This window comes from Lissotriton helveticus, chromosome 12 (genome assembly GCF_964261635.1).
Source record: "Lissotriton helveticus chromosome 12, aLisHel1.1, whole genome shotgun sequence".
In the NCBI taxonomy this organism is placed as follows: Eukaryota; Metazoa; Chordata; class Amphibia; order Caudata; family Salamandridae; genus Lissotriton; species Lissotriton helveticus.
In genome coordinates, this window is record NC_136073.1 from 490,622,233 (window position 1) to 490,640,402 (window position 18,170).

The window sequence follows — 18,170 nt, forward strand, 5'->3', positions numbered from 1 at the left end:
GCAGGAGAGCCAAGTGCACGCTTTTGTACCTAATCTGCTCAAAGGAAAAGTGGCAAAAATGATTTGCAAATCAAACCTTTTGTGCCTGCTGCACAAAGATATTTTTTGTGAGTAAGTGTACCTCTTGACATACTCCAGACTTTCTTAGCAATTCATTGAGTAAATCACACCTATTGATAGAAAGCTTTGGCAATATGTTACCATAGGTCACTATAAGGCTTATTTATGAGAGTACTGAGTGCCTTTGAGTTGCCTTATAAATCATGAATAAGGTGACGCAGTGCAAATCACTGCTTTGCCTTACTCTGCACCCAGGAGGAGTTCCATTGGTGTTGTGGTGGGTTTTCTCCCAGCATCCATGGCATAACAAGGAGAAGCATTTTCATTTCTGCTTATGTTTTCCTCTTTCCATGTGTGCTGCTGCATTTTGTAGCATATATAGGAAGAGGAAAATAACTAGTAGGATTGTTTTTGCGCAGAAAGGTGCCCCTTCATGCACAAAAATAATCCTGCTTGCAGCGGAGGTAGTGTGTGGGTGCTTACCTTGGCACTAGGCTGCCAAATGGCAGCAGCACAGGCAGAAAGGACAGCTTAAATACGGTGCATTCCTGCCCTTTCATTTGGCATAGGGCAACGCAGCAAGGTGGCTTACACCAAAATGCCATAAATGAAGCTCTATTTTCATATATTGAGACATGCTGTGTTCTCTTTATTTGGTGTTCCTTCGTTTTTTGACTGTTCAAGGGATCTTCTATTCTAGTTTTGTCTCTGTAGACGCACTAACACTGTAACTTAACAACACTTTATTATAAAAAGATATCCACACCATTTGCTGTCTTTCTGCTCCATTATTCTTTGTGTTTGTGCGAATACTAGTGATTGGCAACAAAGGGCCAGATGTACGACCATTTCATTTTGCAAGTCTCTAATTGTGATTTTTTGGAACTCGCAATTACAGACTCGCAAATTGAAATTTACTAACGTGTCTCAGACACATTAGCGATTCCCAATGGGGTCACAATTGACCTGCCTCAGCAATATTCATAAGGCAGGTAGCAATTTGCGACCCATTGGAAATGGGCACAGGGATGGTGGCCAGCTGGAGACAGCAGACCACCATGTCTGTGCTTGCTTTTAAATTAAATAACATTTCAAATTTGAAATGCAGCCCATTTTCCTTAAATGAAAACCAGATGTGTTTCAAAAAGAAAAATGAAACATTTCTTTTTCATTTTTAAAGGGTAGGCAGTTGTACGTGAGTCCACTGCTTGCTCTTAAGAAACGTTTTTGCTATCATTCACAAAGAGGAAAGGGTCATCTTGGGTCCCTCTTACCATTTGCAAATGGGTTACCACCTATTTGAAGTAGGTGGCAAACTGATTGTTTTGCCACTGCAATCTGATCACAACCAATCATACATCCCTCTGCAACTCGCTATTAGAAAGGAACGCCCCTGGCACGCATCTTTTAAAATAAAAATTAGTTTCATACAGCGCAAACTTGACCCGAAGGTATCAGAGCGCTTGACATGAGCACCAGTTGCGTTACAAAAGGACACATTCATTTTTTTGTAGGCACGGGGAGATTAAGTGATTTGCCCAGAATCACAGGTTGTTGAGCGCCATTCCTCAGATTAGAGATCGACCACCCTAGCCACTAGGCTACATCCTCTCCCTTCCTAATAGCAACTCGCAAACCCCCTATTTTGCGAGTCAGTAATAGTTTAATGACTCTCAAAATAGGGTTAGTACATGTGAAAAGGCTACTAAGTGGTCGCAAACGGGCTGATTTCCTTTGTGCAACCTCTAAGAGCCGCCGTGCATCTAGTCTCGTAGTAACTGAAAAATACCAAAGTCCGTTTTCTTTTTTCTTTTTTCTTTTTTAGTTTAGGTACCCGGATGATTTCTTCTTGCCATTTATGGAGGTAACTGGGCAACCCTAGCTGGGCCTGGGAGGCAGGTGTAGAACCTGGGCAAAGTACTTAGTAGAGGCTGAATGTTTGCATGGCTTGTCAGCTGTTGTTGATGCGGATACATTCAAACGTTCATGCATGACTCTACATAGCATGAGCACCTGTTTCTATGGAAAACCAAAATAACTATGCATGGAAAAAGAAAACATGGCAGTTACAGCATTTGGTGCCATTGAGTAACATAGACATATACCTGCATGGTTTTATAGCATTTTGTTTTTTACTTCTAGGTCAGTATTTCTTCATATTTATTTTTAATTTCTGAATCTGTACTTATTCTCGTTTATATTTTTGGGTGAGAAAAGTAGAAGTTGCAGTTAGTAATTTTCCATATTCATATTTATTAAAGAAGTTCCCATCTTGCCATAAGTGGTTTATTTTTTTGATGTTGTACTTGAAGACTTGGGCAGGGTTGTTTAAAAATACATAAATGTTCAAGCTTAAGCACAGGGCCCTACAGAGACTTGGGAATATGGCCCCCTCTGTCCACCCCACTCCCTCCGTTTTCTGATAGTTCTTCTAACAGACCAATCAGAAAAATGTAATGCAGGTTACATATTATTATAATGCAGTAGACATAACCCACTTTTAGCCGTTCAGTGTAAGACGCAAGTGAACACTAAAATAATGCACCAAAAGTAACTAAACAGCAGAAATATAATTCAGCGATATTTACATACAAAATGTTATCCTGGGAGTAATAAGAATTCTAAGAAACACGCTATGGCTGTAAGAAAATAAACTTTAGAGTAAGGAAGGGGTACAATTGTATACAAGAAATTCAAGATTTAAATGACAGCCCAAAATAGCCGTTGGTTCAATGCTAGCAGTAAAGTCGTCTGAACAGTTCATTCACTACAAACGAGGGCACGAGGGTTAAAACGAAGACAACACAACATGAAATTCTGACAGAATTTCTCTACATGAGGCATTATTAAAAATGTGGGCAAACCAGCATAGTCCGTGTGGAGAGTAAATAATGCACATCAGTTCAGGGCGGGATGAGTCCAAAAGCGGCAAACTGAGACAAACGGCGCACTGAAATTCTGTCTGTTAAATTTGTGCAACGCAGCATTCTTTTACCACAGGGGACCCGTTGCGCAGCTTCTGGGAAGTCGTTATGTATCACCTCGGAATTTAATATTCACAGGTGTTTATGACATTGTTTGTCTGAGTTCGCATAGAGAGGGAAATATTTAATTGGAAGTACTTACCTCCAAGGAACGTAGTGGAGAATATTCAGACGCAAACCTTTGATGTAGACGTAACGATTCTCGGAATTATTGAACATTAAAACTGATTAATGGCTGCCTTTTTTGGCTTCAAATTAATTGTGCTAGTCAAAATCTAATTCATGAGACAAGTGAAAGCATCGTGGGAATACCTATTATTATAAAGTCTTCATTTCTTAAACTGGTATACCAAAAACAGAATACATACCAATCAATTTTGGTACAAGATTTAAAACTAGGATAGATTTCAAATTTCTCGATTCCACTCGTGAAAAGTTCACCCAGCTCTGTTTTTTCTCGTTAGATTTTTATTTTATTTATGTACTTGTTTAGCTCATTTGAAAATAAGCATTGGCACAGCTAACATGCCTGGTGTTGACCACCAGTCTTTTGGCTTTATCAGTGTTTGTTTTGGTATTTTTTTTGCAAAACGTTATTGTTGGGGAAGCTGCTAGGCCCTTATCAACCCAAAAAAGGTGTCTAAAAATGAAAAGCATATTTTTGGTCTCAAAAACCCACATTGCCATAGTTGTCCCTTGCACTAAGGGAATTACTTTGTGCGTGAATGGGCTTCTTGTGAAAGGTGTAAGGACCCAGAGTCACAGTTAGCATTCTAGTGTTCTGTATGTAATTACACTGAACACCCACCCACCACTGATGTCACTGGTCAGGTGACACAGCTATAATAAAAGTGGCCGAGCGCACGTTGCTCATGGCCATTGGCACCCAGTATCCAGTGTGTCCTGTGTCTGCAGTTGTTATCAGCATGAGGGCCTAAGTCCCGACCCTACAATGGCGACGAGGCTTAGCTGTGCCCACGCGTGCCAGCTGAAAGAAAACTTGAAGAAAAGGGGGAGAGAGAGCTGACAGCAGCGAAGGCACACCCCCTAGGAAAAGGAGCCGGCCGCCGAGAGGCCCGCGGGGCGTGCGACAAGCCCCGGGCCTGGAGGCGAATGAGAAGGTGACCGGGAGCCCACCCGCATCGCCCGCAACAGGGACGCAAATGAATGCCCCCTGCGTGTGTTAGTACCCCGGGTGAAGTGGAAGAAGCCGAGCAGAGCCCACCCACATTGGCAGCAACAGAGGACCCCGCAAAATAGAGACCCACGCGGTGCCCACCCGCGTGGGAGTAAAAGCCTGCCAGCCGGAGGTGAGGCCCGCGGGAAACCACCCGGGGGCAAAACAAACACTGACCGGTGAGGGGTCCGGAGGTGCAGCAGCGGTTTTCACCCCACCCACGCAGCGTCGAAACTGGTTAATGCTGCCGCGGGTGGGAGAGGGAGCAGCCCGAAGAGGGTGTACGTCCCGTCGGCCGAGAAGACCAGTGCAGCGCCAACACTTCTGCCGAGACCCCTGCTGAGTTCCAACATGCCCTCTTGCGGGCTCTAACACTGCCCAAAGGGGAACCAGCCTGTTCCAGTAACAGCGTTTAAACCTTCCCCCCCCCCCCCCGCACGCAGCGTGATAACTGTGAGGCTGCTGCGGGCGGGGACAGACGGGAAACAAGCACGAGACAGCGGGCAGCCGTGAAACAGTCAGCTCGGCCAACGTGGAATGGAGCCAGGTCTCCCCATCATAGCAAGCAGAGACTCACCGCAACGGAGAGGGAAGGCTTGCAGTACCATCTGGCCGCATGCGTGTCTCTGGCGGCAACCAACGGAAAGGAACTCTGCCCATAAGTGCCGGCGTCTCTGCCCCAGTGAAGCCCATGAATGTTGAGCCAATCTGCAGCACAACGGAACAGGACTCAAATTGAAAGCTCCCCTGCCATCTAGTGGACACCAACGGGAACTGCAGAGATTTAACAGAAACGAGCCTACGACAAGCCAAATAAACACACAGCCCTGCCAAGAGCGCATGGCCCCCACAAGTGATGCTCAGAGACTGATAGAGAACCACCTGCTGGCAGGTGGCTATTCCCAAGGAGAAGAGAACCAAAGAAAGGCAACACTACCACAGCACGTGACAGAAGGATGACTACCACCAGGGGAGAGGAAGGAAGGACAACGGTGAACCCGTGAAGAGTGTGTGCAAAGAACACTGCCACACCGGAACGCCACCAAACCATCACACAGCCTGAGAAAATAAAAGACATCTACCTACGAGCCATCCATTCACATGGCGATCGCAGAAGAGAGCAAGTTAGACTGTTGGCGACATCTACCTCTGGGGTTGAGCGGAAGATGGGATGGCGAGACTGCTCAGGCCTCCGGAAGCTGAAGAACTGACCACCTCACACCAGCCCGTGGCAACCCAGAAAACAGAGGCCTCAAGGGACTCTGGTGGCAGCAAGTCCTGCACGGGAGACAGGTCTACAGATGTGCGTCTGCAGGACCCACGGGGATGAAAGCCTCGTGAGCAAGGAAAAGAGTCAACAACTCAACCTTCAGGTGGAACTCGGACACAACGGTGAGGCTCGTGGAGCGCCCTGCTCACTGCCCGAAGGCTATGGTGGAGCAACACGACCGAAAACACCAGTCCAGTGGAAACCTGGCAAAGAGGTCCTCCCGGACATCTGGTGAGAGAAGGCGAGAGGGGCATCCTAGTGAGAGGGATGTTTGCACCTACTCTCTTCACCTGCCAAGAGACAACATTGAAGCCTGCCCGGAAACATCACGAAAGCCAGAATGGAGAAAAGAAGCCAGAAGACAGTCAACACCTACATCATCCATCTCTCTCCAACTACTCATCATCACCAATTGAGCGAAGCAAAGGCAGGGCAAATAACAACGTCCAGACGTCACAGATAAAGATTGAACCCGCCGAACAACTATGAGCCGTAACACAGAGAACTGTTAGTCCTGGATGCAGAAACTACACTGCCTGCTGTTTGCAAGCAGCAAAAGAGACTCGTTGAAATCATAAATCCAACGTTACATTTTCGTGTCTTTTCTTTTCCCCACAGGGTGTTGGACTTTTCCTGTTTGGTTTGATTTTCACCAATTTTGGGAGGGATGTAAGGACCCAGAGTCACAGTTAGCATTCTAGTGTTCTGTATGTAATTACACTGAACACTCACCCACCACTGATGTCACTGGTCAGGTGAAACAGCTATAATAAAAGTGGCCGAGCGCACGTGCTCGTGGCCAGTTGCACCCAGTATCCAGTGTGTCCTGTGTCTGCAGTTATTATCAGCATGAGGGCCTAAGGCCCGATCCTACAAAAGGTATGTATGCTGTCATTCACATTACATTTATTTCATTGCTAAAGTGGGCAAACCCACTGCCCGATACCGTAGGCTGTAGTGGGTGAAAGAAAAATCTGAATGAGACAATGCAGGATGATCATAGATTAAGAGAGCTGGCTTCAAGCCCATATATTTATCTTAAACAAATAATGTTAGTAAAGTAAAAAGGCCTGGACTAACACCACTCTTAACCAGGTCCGAGAATGTAAAGAAAAATGTTGGATGACATGAGCTATCTATAATATCAGCCCTTATGGAATTCAGAATGTAGTCTCGTTTTCAAAAATGAGTGGCTTTCCGGCTTTCACCTGTTTCCATCACAATCTGCAAGTAGATTGAAGCCATTTACAAAAATAGAAAAATTGACTAGGTCTTAAAAAAATGTGTGGCAAAAAAACCCTTGGGGGATACGTACAATGAAGTGGAGGAGCGTGTCATTAGCCTCTTGGGCTTAACGACACGCTCCGCCACTTCGGAAACACAAGGCTGCATCATTTTTACAAGAAAGTGGTGCAGCCTTGCATTTCCCCCTCCGATGGCGCTAAGTTTAACAACTGAGCACCAATGCAGGCACCCTTTCACCAGAGTGCAAGTCTGTGTGCAGGGGAGGATTGGTTATGTGTAGGAAGGTGTTCTTTCCTGCACATAAACCATCCTAAAATGCCATTTTGTAACTTTCATTTGTGCTGCTTCATGCAGCACACATGAAAGTTACAAAGTAGAATTTTTTTAAAAGGTTTATTTATGTACAGTAAGGGACACCTTCTTGTACTTAAACAAACCATTGCATTTTGCTTTTTCCATGTGTGCATTTTGCTTTTTCCATATGTGCTGCAGGCAGCACACATGGAAAAAGCAAAAACGAGGAGGAATAATGTATTTCTCCTCGTTTCGCCAACTTAAGACCAGGATTTTCTTGAATTTTGGAGCAGCCTCCTATGTATGCCACCCTTTTACATAGAGGGCAGTGTCAAATACAATGGGTTTTGCAGTGGAACGCGCACCACAACACTCAGTTCACGCCCCTTTAAACGCTAAACATAGCGCAACAGGGTGCCTTATGTACAAGGCGGTACAAAAGGGGGTGGTGATGGACGGAGCATCTGAATCAATCAAACACTCACACCCAGTCAAAAGATCTCGGTTTAATCCATCAACATTCTTTAGCCCACTCTGCCACCCCAGTTCAGACATGGCTATATGCAAATCAGTCTGCCCTGTGCCTCATGGGAACAGTCCAGCCCGAACTGCCAAGCCATGTCTTCCCTGAACCGGAAACAAGCTTCCGAGGACCAGTTTCTGGCATCCCAGCCGTCTTCAGCCCGGCCCGCTCGAATCCAGTGGCAAAGTGAGCAAGGGACTCACGTCTGAGCATACCCTGCCACACTTATGGCGTCCAAAAAGCGGTACAAAAGGGGGTGGTGATGGACGGAGCATCTGAATCAATCAAACACTCACACCCAGTCAAAAGATCTGGGTTTAATCCATCACCGTTCTTTAGCCCACTCTGCCACCCCAGTTCAGACATGGCTATATGCAAATCAGTCTGACCCTGTGCCTCATGGGAACAGTCCAGCCCGAACTGCCAAGCTTGTCTTCCCTGAACCGGAAACAAGCTTCCGAGGACCGGTTTCAGCCATCCCAGCCATCTTCAACCCGGCCCGCTCGAATCCAGTGGCAAAGTGAGCAAGGGACTCACGTCTGAGCATACCCTGCCACACTTATGGCGGCCAAAAGCGGTACAAAAGGGGGTGGTGATGGACGGAGCATCTGAATCAATCAAACACTCACACCCAGTCAAAAGATCTGGGTTTAATCCATCACTGTTCTTTAGCACACTCTGCCACCCCAGTTCAGACATGGCTATATGCAAATCAGTCTGCCCTGTGCCTCATGGGAACAGTCCAGCCCGAACTGCCAAGCCATGTCTTCCCTGAACCGGAAACAAGCTTCCGAGGACCGGTTTCTGGCATCCCAGCCGTCTTCAGCCCGGCACGCTCGAATCCAGTGGCAAAGTGAGCAAGGGACTCACATCTGAGCATACCCTGCCACACTTATGGCGGCCAAAAGCTGTACAAAAGGGGGTGGTGATGGACGGAGCATCTGAATCAATCAAACAATCACACCCAGTCAAAAGATCTGGGATTAATCCATCACCGTTCTTTAGCCCACTCTGCCACCCCAGTTCAGACATGGCTATATGCAAATCAATCTGACCCTGTGCCTCATGGGAACAGTCCAGCCCGAACTGCCAAGCCATGTCTTCCCTGAACCGGAAACAAGCTTCCGAGGACCGGTTTCTGGGATCCCAGCTGTTTTCAGCCCGGCCCGCTCGAATCCAATGGCAAAGTGAGCAAGGGACTCACGTCTGAGCATACCCTGCCACACTTATGGCGGCCAAAAGCGGTACAAAAGGGGGTGGTGATGGACGGAGCATCTGAATCAATCAAACATTCACACCCAGTCAAAAGATCTGGGTTTAATCCATCACCGTTCTTTAGCCCACTCTGCCACCCCAGTTCAGACATGGCTATATGCAAATCAGTCTGACCCTGTGCCTCATGGGAACAGTCCAGCCTGAACTGCCAAGCCATGTCTTCCCTGAACCGGAAACAAGTTTCCGAGGACCGGTTTCTGGCATCCCAGCCGTCTTCAGGCCGGCCCGCTCCAATCCAGTGGCAAAGTGAGCAAAGGACCCACGTCTGAGCATACCCTGCCACACTTATGGCGGCCAAAAGCGGTACAAAAGGGGGTGGTGATGGACGGAGCATCTGAATCAATCAAACACTCACACCCAGTCAAAAGATCTGGGTTTAATCCATCACGTTCTTTAGCCCACTCTGCCACCCCAGTTCAGACATGGCTATATGCAAATCAGTCTGACCCTGTGCCTCATGGGAACAGTCCAGCCCGAACTGCCAAGCCATGTCTTCCCTGAACCGAAAACAAGCTTCCGAGGACAGGTTTCTGGCATCCCAGCCGTCTTCAGCCCGGCCCGCTAGAATCCAGTGGCAAAGTGAGCAAGGGACTCACGTCTGAGCATACCCTGCCACACTTATGGCGGCCAAAAGCGGTACAAAAGGGGGTGGTGATGGACGGAGCATCTGAATCAATCAAACACTCACACCCAGTCAAAAGATCTGCGTTTAATCCATCACCGTTCTTTAGCCCACCCTGCCACCCCAGTTCAGACATGGCTATATGCAAATCAGTCTGACCCTGTGCCTCATGGGAACAGTCCAGCCCGAACTGCCAAGCCATTTCTTCCCTGAACTGGAAACAAGCTTCCGAGGACCGGTTTCTGGCATCCCAGCCGTATTCAGCCCGGCCCGCTCGAATCCAGTGGCAAAGTGAGCAAGGGACTCACGTCTGAGCATACCCTGCCACACTTATGGCGGCCAAAAGGGGGTGGTGATGGACGGAGCATCTGAGTCAATCAAACACTCACACCCAGTCAAAAGATCTGGGTTTAATCATCCATCACCGTTCTTTAGCACACTCTGCCACCCCAGTTCAGACATGGCTATATGCAAATCAGTCTGCCCTGTGCCTCATGGGAACAGTCCAGCCCGAACTGCCAAGCCATGTCTTCCCTGAACTGGAAACAAGCTTCCGAGGACCGGTTTCTGGCATCCCAGCCATCTTCAGCCCGGCCCGCTCGAATCCAGTGGCAAAGTGAGCAAGGGACTCACGTCTGAGCATACCCTGCCACACTTATGGCGGCCAAAAGCGGTACAAAAGGGGGTGGTGATGGACGGAGCATCTGAATCAATCAAACACTCACACCCAGTCAAAAGATCTGGGTTTAATCCATCACGTTCTTTAGCCCACTCTGCCACCCCAGTTCAGACATGGCTATATGCAAATCAGTCTGACCCTGTGCCTCATGGGAACAGTCCAGCCCGAACTGCCAAGCCATGTCTTCCCTGAACCGAAAACAAGCTTCCGAGGACAGGTTTCTGGCATCCCAGCCGTCTTCAGCCCGGCCCGCTAGAATCCAGTGGCAAAGTGAGCAAGGGACTCACGTCTGAGCATACCCTGCCACACTTATGGTGGCCAAAAGCGGTACAAAAGGGGGTGGTGATGGACGGAGCATCTGAATCAATCAAACATTCACACCCAGTCAAAAGATCTGGGTTTAATCCATCACCGTTCTTTAGCCCACTCTGCCACCCCAGTTCAGACATGGCTATATGCAAATCAGTCTGACCCTGTGCCTCATGGGAACAGTCCAGCCCGAACTGCCAAGCCATGTCTTCCCTGAACCGGAAACAAGTTTCCGAGGACCGGTTTCTGGCATCCCAGCCGTCTTCAGGCCGGCCCGCTCCAATCCAGTGGCAAAGTGAGCAAAGGACCCACGTCTGAGCATACCCTGCCACACTTATGGCGGCCAAAAGCGGTACAAAAGGGGGTGGTGATGGACGGAGCATCTGAATCAATCAAACACTCACACCCAGTCAAAAGATCTGGGTTTAATCCATCACGTTCTTTAGCCCACTCTGCCACCCCAGTTCAGACATGGCTATATGCAAATCAGTCTGACCCTGTGCCTCATGGGAACAGTCCAGCCCGAACTGCCAAGCCATGTCTTCCCTGAACCGAAAACAAGCTCCTGAGGACAGGTTTCTGGCATCCCAGCCGTCTTCAGCCCGGCCCGCTAGAATCCAGTGGCAAAGTGAGCAAGGGACTCACGTCTGAGCATACCCTGCCACACTTATGGCGGCCAAAAGCGGTACAAAAGGGGGTGGTGATGGACGGAGCATCTGAATCAATCAAACACTCACACCCAGTCAAAAGATCTGCGTTTAATCCATCACCGTTCTTTAGCCCACTCTGCCACCCCAGTTCAGACATGGCTATATGCAAATCAGTCTGACCCTGTGCCTCATGGGAACAGTCCAGCCCGAACTGCCAAGCCATTTCTTCCCTGAACTGGAAACAAGCTTCCGAGGACCGGTTTCTGGCATCCCAGCCGTATTCAGCCCGGCCCGCTCAAATCCAGTGGCAAAGTGAGCAAGGGACTCACGTCTGAGCATACCCTGCCACACTTATGGCGGCCAAAAGGGGGTGGTGATGGACGGAGCATCTGAGTCAATCAAACACTCACACCCAGTCAAAAGATCTGCGTTTAATCCATCACCGTTCTTTAGCACACTCTGCCACCCCAGTTCAGACATGGCTATATGCAAATCAGTCTGCCCTGTGCCTCATGGGAACAGTCCAGCCCGAACTGCCAAGCCATGTCTTCCCTGAACTGGAAACAAGCTTCCGAGGACCGGTTTCTGGCATCCCAGCCGTCTTCAGCCCGGCCCGCTCGAATCCAGTGGCAAAGTGAGCAAGGGACTCACGTCTGAGCATACCCTGCCACACTTATGGCGGCCAAAAGCGGTACAAAAGGGGGTGGTGATGGACGGAGCATCTGAATCAATCAAACACTCACACCCAGTCAAAAGATCTGGGTTTAATCCATCACCGTTCTTTAGCCCACTCTGCCACCCCAGTTCAGACATGGCTATATGCAAATCAGTCTGACCCTGTGCCTCATGGGAACAGTCCAGCCCGAACTGCCAAGCCATGTCTTCCCTGAACCGGAAACAAGCTTCCGAGGACCGGTTTCTGGCATCCCAGCCGTCTTCAGCCTGGCCCGCTCGAATCCAGTGGCAAAGTTAGCAAAGGACCCACGTCTGAGCATACCCTGCCACACTTATGGCGGCCAAAAGCGGTACAAAAGGGGGTGGTGATGGACGGACCATCTGAATCAATCAAACACTCACACCCAGTCAAAAGATCTGGGTTTAATCCATCACGTTCTGTAGCCCACTCTGCCACCCCAGTTCAGACATGGCTATATGCAAATCAGTCTGACCCTGTGCCTCATGGGAACAGTCCAGCCCGAACTGCCAAGCCATGTCTTCCCTGAACCGGAAACAAGCTTCCGAGGACAGGTTTCTGGCATCCCAGCCGTCTTCAGCCCGGCCGGCTCGAATCCAGTGGCAAAGTGAGCAAGGGACTCACGTCTGAGCATACCCTGCCACACTTATGGCGGCCAAAAGCGGACAAAAGGGGGTGGTGATGGACGGAGCATCTGAATCAATCAAACACTCACACCCAGTCAAAAGATCTGCGTTTAATCCATCACCGTTCTTTAGCCCACTCTGCCATCCCAGTTCAGACATGGCTATATGCAAATCAGTCTGACCCTGTGCCTCATGGGAACAGTCCAGCCCGAACTGCCAAGCCATGTCTTCCCTGAACCGGAAACAAGCTTCCGAGGACCGGTTTCTGGGATCCCAGCCGTCTTCAGCCCAGCCCGCTCGAATCTAGTGGCAAAGTGAGCAAGGGACTCACGTCTGAGCATACCCTGCCACACATATGACGGCCAAAAGCGGTACAAAAGGGGGTGGTGATGGACGGAGCATCTGAATCAATCAAACACTCACACCCAGTCAAAAGATCTGGGTTTAATCCATCACCGTTCTTTAGCCCACTCTGCCACCCCAGATCAGACATGGCTATATGCAAATCAGTCTGACCCTGTGCCTCATGGGAACAGTCCAGCCCGAACTGCCAAGCCATGTCTTCCCTGAACTGGAAACAAGCTTCCGAGGACCGGTTTCTGGCATCCCAGCCGTTTTCAGCCCGGCCCGCTCGAATCAAGTGGCAAAGTGAGCAAGGGACTCACGTCTGAGCATACCCTGCCACACTTATGGCGGCCAAAAGCGGTACAAAAGGGGGTGGTGATGGACGGAGCATCTGAATCAATCAAACACTCACACCCAGTCAAAAGATCTGGGTTTAATCATCCATCACCGTTCTTTAGCACACTCTGCCACCCCAGTTCAGACATGGCTATATGCAAATCAGTCTGCCCTGTGCCTCATGGGAACAGTCCAGCCCGAACTGCCAAACCATGTCTTCCCTGAACCGGAAACAAGCTTCCGAGGACCGGTTTCTGGCATCCCAGCCGTCTTCAGCCCGGCCCGCTCGAATCCAGTGGCAAAGTGAGCAAGGGACTCACCTCTGAGCATACCCTGCCACACTTATGGCGGCCAAAAGCGGTACAAAAGGGGGTGGTGATGGACGGAGCATCTGAATCAATCAAACACTCACACCCAGTCAAAAGATCTGGGTTTAATCCATCACCGTTCTTTAGCCCACTCTGCCACCCCAGTTCAGACATGGCTATATGCAAATCAGTCTGACCCTGTGCCTCATGGGAACAGTCCAGCCCGAACTGCCAAGCCATGTCTTCCCTGAACCGGAAACAAGCTTCCGAGGACCGGTTTCTGGCATCCCAGCCGTCTTCAGCCCGGCCCGCTCGAATCCAGTGGCAAAGTGAGCAAAGGACCCATGTCTGAGTATACCCTGCCACACTTATGGCGGCCAAAAGCGGTACAAAAGGGGGTGGTGATGGACGGAGCATCTGAATCAATCAAACACTCACACCCAGTCAAAAGATCTGGGTTTAATCCATCACGTTCTTTAGCCCACACTGCCACCCCAGTTCAGACATGGCTATATGCAAATCAGTGTGACCCTGTGCCTCATGGGAACAGTCCAGCCCGAACTGCCAAGCCATGTCTTCCCTGAACCGGAAACAAGCTTCCGAGGACAGGTTTCTGGCATCCCAGCCGGCTTCAGCCCGGCCCGCTCGAATCCAGTTGCAAAGTGAGCAAAGGATCCACGTCTAAGCATACCCTGCCACACTTATGGCGGCCAAAAGCGGTACAAAAGGGGGTGGGGATGGACGGAGCATCTGAATCAATCAAACACTCACACCCAGTCAAAAGATCTGGGTTTAATCCATCACGTTCTTTAGCCCACTCTGCCACCCCAGTTCAGACATGGCTATATGCAAATCAGTCTGACCCTGTGCCTCATGGGAACAGTCCAGCCCGAACTGCCAAGCCATTTCTTCCCTGAACCGGAAACAAGCTTCCGAGGACAGGTTTCTGGCATCCCAGCCGTCTTCAGCCCGGCCCGCTCGAATCCAGTGGCAAAGTGAGCAAGGGACTCACGTCTGAGCATACCCTGCCACACTTATGGCGGCCAAAAGCGGTACAAAAGGGGGTGGTGATGGATGGAGCATCTGAATCAATCAAGCACTCACACCCAGTCAAAAGATCTGCGTTTAATCCATCACCGTTCTTTAGCCCACTCTGCCACCCCAGTTCAGACATGGCTATATGCAAATCAGTCTGACCCTGTGCCTCATGGGAACAGTCCAGCCCGAACTGCCAAGCCGTGTCTTCCCTGAACCGGAAACAAGCTTCCGAGGACCGGTTTCTGGCATCCCAGCCGTCTTCAGCCCGGCCCGCTCTAATCCAGTGGCAAAGTGAGCAAGGGACTCACGTCTGAGCATACCGTGCCACACTTATGGCGGCCAAAAGCGGTACAAAAGGGGGTGGTGATGGACGGAGCATCTGAATCAATCAAACACTCACACCCAGTCAAAAGATCTGGGTTTAATCCATCACCGTTCTTTAGCCCACTCTGCCACCCCAGTTCAGACATGGCTATATGCAAATCAGTCTGACCCTGTGCCTCATGGGAACAGTCCAGCCCGAACTGCCAAGCCATGTCTTCCCTGAACCGGAAACAAGCTTCCGAGGACCGGTGTCTGGAATCCCAGCCGTCTTCAGCCCGGCCCGCTCGAATCTAGTGGCAAAGTGAGCAAGGGACTCACGTCTGAGCATACTCTGCCACACTTATGGCGGCCAAAAGAGGTACAAAAGGGGGTGGTGATGGACGGAGCATCTGAATCAATCAAACACTCCCACCCAGTCAAAAGATCTGGGTTTAATCCATCACCGTTTTTTAGCCCAGTCTGCCACCCCAGTTCAGGCATGTACAAGGCAGCGTTAAGCCACGTTAAGTGGTTTAACGCTGCCTTGTACTTAAGGCATTCCCCTATCGCTCATGGGAACGTCACAAAAAGTGATGTTCCTGTGGCTATAGGGGCTTGTACATATGCCCCCTTGTTTTTTTATATTTCTGCTTGCTCCAGAAAGCTGGAAAGTTGCTGACGCTAGTACAGTACTAGTTTTGTTGAAGTAATTTTTTAAAAAAGAAACCATCCCCTTTCTTGGACAGCACCCATTTCCCATTTTCCCCAAAACCTAAAATGTAGCTATATTTTGGCTATTTTTTCGGTGCCCTCCAGGGGAATCGTCAAACTCTAGGGCCCAGATGTATCTTTATGTCACACAACACAATGCAGCAAGGTAGGTTGCTGCAGTGTGTTGCAGGACAGGGAGAGAGCAGGAATGTACCATATTTATCAAGATATGATGCCTTTCTATCCTTTCCTTACGCTGGAGCACACAGCACAGTGCAGTCTCGCACCAATGTATCAGATGTTTCTATTTGTTGCACCTCTATCGTGAAGACATACAATTCAGATACATTCCCAGGTCTACCAGTGTTGGTAAATTTGAGAATACATCAAATATGTAGGTGGAGGTCTGGGAATACTTATGGTTCACCCGTGTAACACCTTCTCCCCACAGTGTAATGCAAGGCAGCGACTTGAGCTGCCTTGCATTACACCAGATTGCTGCTGCATGGCATGGTAAATCTCATTTTAGGTTTTATGTCACTCACCCTGGTAGTGCAAGGGCAATGCAAAACATTTAAAAATCATTGATCATTGTACATTTTTGCCATCAGTACTCTTTCACTCAGATTCAATCAGTTAATGTACAAAGGAGTCTTTGCAATACATTCTGATACTTTGTCTGTCCATATGAATACATACTTTCCTCTTATGATTTCATCACAGTTTGGCAGGGCACCTGACAGATTCAAGGATGTGCATGGTAAGAAGGACATTCCTCATGTGTTGAAATATTGTCCTGGTCATTGCCACTTGGACAGTCAAAGGAAAATCATGGCCTATGGCCTCGTAATGCATGCCCATTTGCGCCACAGATTCTTCAAAGATGATTTCTTCTGTTTTCGGAGTTTGCAAGATGAAAAGCACCATAAAACTTTTCACCAATGCCCTGGTATTTTCCTTTTCACTTCTGATACTCTGCAAAATCTGCATAACATAAGCATCTATTCTGACCCCTCTGGAATAGGAACTCAGGGCCAGATGTACAATGGGATGTTGCATGCGCAAACGGGTTTGCAACCCGTTTGCACATGCTAAAATCCGGTGGGCCATTTACTAACAATATTTTGCGATTTGCAATTGAATTGTGACTCGCAAAATAGTATTTAGCGACTTGCTATTAGGAAGGGGCATTCCCTTCCTAATAGCGACCCCACCAGCCATGTACGAATGCTTTGCGACCACAATTGCTGTCACAAAACACTCGCAATTTACCGCCCTCTTCACGAGGGTGGTAATGCAATCACAAAAGGGAAGGGGTCCCCAGTGGACTCCTTACCCTTTGCAAATGCAGGGCAAAATATGTTTTAAGGGTAGGTAATGCTCCCAGGGACCACTACCTGCCCTTAAAAAATCAAACGAAAACGTTTAATGTTTTTTTTTAATTCATCCCATTTTCCTTTAAGGAAACCGGGCTGCATTTACAAAAACTGCTTATTTAAAAGCAGTCCCAAACATGGAGGTCTGCTGAGCCCAACAGGCCACCATACTCGGGAGGGCCATCCATTCTCAATGGTGTCACAAATTGTGAGTGCCTCTTGAATATTGATGATGAATGCAATTTGCGACCCCATTGTGAATCACAAACAGTGTCTCTGACACTGTTGTACATATAATTTTGTGAGTCGCAGATTGCGACTCGCAATTGAGCGCAATTTGCAACTCGCAAAATAGCATGGTCCTACATCTGGACCTCAGAGATTTAAGTTTCCATAAACCCTTGACTGTCTTTATGCCCCATAGAATGTAGGCATTTTCAGAATACAATAGTTTCTTGTTCTGTGGTGGTTATTTAGGGGCTTTCCTCTGGCTTCCAACTGTAGGTTCAAGTTTGCCAGGGATTGATGAAATTTACTTCATGATTGCTGTGCTGGTATAAGAGGAGGAATTTCCAAAAGAGTTCTGTGCCTGTTATTTCATCCATCTGTGCCAAATCTAATTTTCTGCAGTTGATGTTTCATGTGCAAAGTATGCATTTATCACAAGACCAGAGGCTCCTATTATGCTTCTCTAATCGTGCATTTATTTAAATAACAGCAGTCAAGAACCTGAGAAAAACTACAAATCTCATGAGGCTTAAGGATATCCAGCCAATAGGATACAAAACGCACTACTAATATAAACCAATAGAAACATAGCATCACATCTGATACCATATCTTGACTGCGAACAGTCCTCTTTTCTTGCTGATCACAGTCAAGATAAGTAGTGCATAGTATTTATCTTTACATGTTATTGAGTTATTAAGCTTTATTTGGAACTGTTTGTCATTATACACTTGTGCAACGTTACCTTTTCTTGCAGAGTCCTTGGCAGCTTGTTGCCGCTGTATCCACGAATATTCACATGCTCTTAACACACCTCTAACCAGGTTCTCCATTTTGGTTATGCAGTTCGGGAAACGGCTTATGCTGAATTACACTCGCCTTAATTTACTTTATTTTTTATTTATTTATTTTCTTGGCCTCCTGTGTGGTATCAGCTGCCTTGTGAGCTCTGGTTGGTGTCTACTTCTGATGCAGAGTCTTTGTGCTTCCCAGGGGCGCGGCTTGTCTTCCCACCAATTGTTCTTTCCCTCAGGCTTCTCATGGCGTTTACATGTCCATAAGTAGGGGTCTGTGTTTCTTCTCATCCCCACTCAAGTGTAACCCCTTTTTCACCAGT